The 4,467-nt window shown below is 39.4% G+C and overlaps 2 pseudogenes; both read left to right on the forward strand.

Annotated features, from left to right (window-relative positions):
- The first annotated feature begins 896 nt into the window (after window positions 1-896).
- On the forward strand, window positions 897-2,777 carry LOC140221096 (uncharacterized; annotated as a pseudogene).
- Window positions 2,778-2,970: 193 nt separating this feature from the next.
- On the forward strand, window positions 2,971-4,185 carry LOC140221097 (uncharacterized; annotated as a pseudogene).
- Window positions 4,186-4,467: the final 282 nt, after the last annotated feature.

The raw sequence follows: 4,467 nt of genomic DNA on the forward strand, positions 1-4,467 counted from the left end.
GTATCGGTCATCACGCACAGTGTCACCGGAACCATGTAGTACCGGTTTGGAACTTCAGCCGGTACTAAATGGTGGTATGGGGACGACGCCATTTAAGTACCAGCTGGTAGCTTCAACCGGTACTAAATGGTGTTCACGCACGTGTGTACCGGTTGTTAACTTCAACCGGCACTAAATGTCACAATTTAGTACCGGTTAGAGCCACTAACCGATACTAACATACAAACTATAAAATAAGCTACTTCTTCCTCTCCGAGCCCGAGCTCAACAATTTGATTGAGAGCTCGGGCTTTTTCACTCCCATAGTGACCTAGGGGAGGTGCTACCCATTTTTCCCACGATTTGGGGGGATTTCACTCTTCCAACTTTCTAAAGGTTAGGAACTTCATCCACCCTCCTCTCATGATTAGTATTCTATGTTTTATGCTTTGTACCTAGAGAAATTTGTGCTTTTGTAGAGTAAGGATGAATGGAGAGTTTTTCAATTTATACATGCATGTAGAATGTAGAATGTAGAATTTTTTACTTATGAAAGTCTGTTCGATATTGAGAAATTCATATTGAATGTTGACAAATATGTGTTGTGTTAATTACTTTTGTTTTTTTACATAAATAACATAAGTACAATGTTGAAACAAAAATAATCAACTAATTTTGTTGCTTTAATAACATAGTTGAGCTCAAACTAACGACGATTTGGGACAAAGAGAGTTGCTGCCAAAATTCCCCATAAAATTTGTAGGGATTTAATTTGCTCATCGAAAGTGGTCCATATATAAAAGGTCAGCAATATTTTTGAGAAAGTTTTTTTTTACATTTGTTGCTTTACAAATGGAGAGTTAAATTAAAAACTTTTTGCAAATGGACTGACAATGGATGTACGGTGACTGTGCTCCATGTCGTTCATTAATGGCCTAAAGACTTTTCTCGAAACGGCAGAGGCCAACAAGTCGTTGAAGGGTTTCATGTGTTGTCCATGCAGAATGTGCAAAAATAACAATGATTACTCTAATGGAAAAACTCTACACAGCCACATATTTCGTTGAGTTTCATGGATAAATACATTATTTGGACCAAGCACGGCGAAAGATGAGTTGTATTTGAAGACGGTGACGAAAATGATGATAACAACATTTCAGCTGATTGGGCTAAAGGTGGTGTCTTTGCAGATTTTAAAATGGGCGAGGCTGAAGAAGATTTTGTAGAAGATGAACTAGCTAACGAACTAGGTCAGGTGTTGTTAGATGCAAAGAAAGACTCCAAAAATGCGAAGGAGACAAAGAAGTTTGAGAAGATGTTGGAGGATCACAAAAAGTTGTTGTACCCCGATTGCAAACAGGACCACAAAAATTTGGGTAGCACACTGGAATTGATGGAGTGGAAGACAGCAAATGGTATCACCGATAAGGGATTTGGGGACCTATTGAGAATCATAAAGAACATGCTTCCTGAGGGTAACGAACTACCCTCAACCACATATGAAGAAAAAAATGTTGTTTGCCCTCTAGAATTGTATGTACAGAGGATACATTCATGTCCTAATGATTGTATCCTTTATCGCGGCGAGGAATATAAGAAATTGGATGCTTGTCCTGTTTGCGAGGCATTGCGGTATAAGATCAGGCGAGATGACCCTGGTGATGTTGAGATGCATCCTGTGAAGAAGAGAGTTCTAACAAAGGTGATGTGGTATTTTCCTGTAATACCACGTTTGAAGCGCTTGTTCAGAAACAAGACGCATGCTAAGTTGATGCGATGGCAAAAAAAAAATAAGCAAGATGAGAAGTTAAGACACCCGGTGGATGGTTCCCAGTGGAGAAACATTGACAGAGAATTCCCAGACTTTGAGAAGGATGCAATGAACATAAGGTTTGATTTAAGCACGGATGGAATGAATCCATTTGGTGAGTTCGGTAGTGCTCATAGTACATGGCGTATGACCCTATGTATCTTCAACCTTCTTTCTTAGTTGTGCATGAAGCGGAAGTTCATCATGATGCCAGTCCTTATCCAAGGCCCAAAATAACCTGGCAACGATATTAACGTGTACCTAAGATCATTGGTTGATGAACTTTTACTGCTTTGGAAGGAAGAAGGTGTATCTGTCTGGGATGAGGACAAACTGGAAACTTTCATTCTCAGAGCATTGCTTTTTGTAACCATCAATGATTGGCCTACACTTAGTAACCTATCAAGATAGACGACCAAGGAATATCGGGCATGCACCCACTATCTAGATGAAACCGACAGCATGTATTTGAAACACTGTTGAAAGGTAGTGTATATGGGCCATCGTCGATTTCTTCTTACGAATCACCCTCTAAGGAAGAAAGGAAAGCATTTTAAAGGGGAACCTAACACTCGTGTTAAGCCTTTTGCACCGTAACGGAATGTGTGTATTGTCTATGATAAAGGATGTGAAGGTATTCTTTGGTAAGGGTTCCGGTAGCCAACCTATTCCTAACGATAATAATGGATGTGCAACCATGTGGAAGAAGAAGTCTATATTCCAGGAGCTACCTTATTGGGAAGTTCTAGAGGTCTGCAATGCAATTGATGTGATGCACCTGATAAAGAATCTTTGTGTGAACCTGCTAGACTTCCTCAGTGTTTATGGGATGCCAAAGGATATATTGGAAGCAAGGCAGGACTTGAAACGTATGAAACAACAAGAGGACCTACATCTGGAAAAGAGAGATTGGACAACACTACTTATGTCCTGCCAGCTACACTCTCAGCAAAGAGGAGAAAGAAAGCATGTTTGTTTGCTTGAATAGTATGACGAACCTGTCCGCGTACTCCTCTAATATATAGGGAATAATAAATGTGAAAGAGAAGAAATTCACAAATCTAAAGTCACGTGACTGCTACATCCTGATGACACAATTGCTTCCGGTTGCACTGAGGGATATTCTACCAGCGAATGTGCGATTGGAAACCGTAAAGCTATGTGCGTTCCTCAATGAAATTTCGCAGAAAGCAATCGATCCGAACAATCTAATAAAGCTATAGAATGACGTGGTCCAATGTCTTGTTAGCTTTGAGATGGTCTTTCCCCCTTTCTTCTTTAATATTATGACTCATCTCTTGGTTCACCTTGTTAAAGAGATAACCATTCTGGGTCCAGTATACCTACACAATATGTGGCCTTTCGAGAGGTTCATGTCGGTCCTAAAGAAGTACATTCGAAATCGTGCCTGTACAGAAGGAAGCATCGCCAAGGCATATGGAGCAGATGAGATCATTGAGTTTTGTGTTAACTTTATTGATGAACTTAGTCCGATAGGGGTCCCCGTGTCATGCCATGAGGGTCACGTGAAGGGAAAGGGCACACTCGGAAAGAAAGCTAATATGAACATACATGAGACTGAAATCCACAAAGCAAACTTTACAGTGCTGCAGAATTCATCCTTGGTGGCTCCATATATGGAGGAGCACAAGGATAAGTCTAAAAACCTAGGGAAGTTTGAGGCCTGAATTACACCGCATCACATAGATACTTTCGCAACATGGATCTGACAACACCACATGGGTAACGAGATGATTGATGAACAACTTCAATAGTTGGCTATCTCGATATTGCAATACCAAGGGTACGAGATAAATGGGTATACATTTTATACAACAGCCCAAGATCTAAAGAGTACCAACCAAAATGGTGGTATACGTATAGTTGCAATATACAATAATGGGAATAAGGACAGCTACTATGGTGTCATAGAGGAGATATGGGAATGTGATTATGGGCCTTTGAAGGTCCCTCTGTTTCGCTGCCAATGGGTTGCTGGAGGAGGTGTAATGAAAGACCGTTATGGGATGACAATAGTGGATCTCAACAAGATTGGATATAGAGACGAACCATTCATCCTAGTCAAGGATGCGAGTCTGGTTTTCTATGTGAAGGAAATGTCAAGCAAACCCAAGACGAAGGCCGGTAAAAAATCAAAAGATAAGCCAAAACACCACATAGTTCTGCCAGGGAAAAGAAAAATCATTAGAGTTGAGGACATTTTGGACAAGTTAGAAGATTTTGATCAGTTTGATGACCTTCCTCCATTCTTAGTTGAGGTTGACCCTAGCATCCTATTATGCAAAGAAGACGCTCCGTACTTACACAGTGATCATGACCAAGGGACGTTTGTCAAGAAAAAGATTATCAATGTTCCATTGAATAATGATGAGTAGCTTTAGAATTTGAATATTATGTGGTATTATGTGGTCATGTGATGAACTATGTAATGTATTTTGTGCAATTCCAACAATTATGTGGTATTTCTATCGATTAACGAGACTATTAGTACAATTTGGATCAAATAAAACAAACACAAATTGATAAAATTATTTTTGCATGATCAAAATATTAAATATTTGCACTATTTTGGATCATCAAAAGTCTTGAAACATTAAATTAGAGGCAATTACACAAGTACATTATATACTGATGGCATAATTGTCAAATTTAGTATA

The sequence above is a fragment of the Setaria viridis genome, chromosome 9, assembly GCF_005286985.2.
Source record: "Setaria viridis chromosome 9, Setaria_viridis_v4.0, whole genome shotgun sequence".
Taxonomy (NCBI): domain Eukaryota; kingdom Viridiplantae; phylum Streptophyta; class Magnoliopsida; order Poales; family Poaceae; genus Setaria; species Setaria viridis.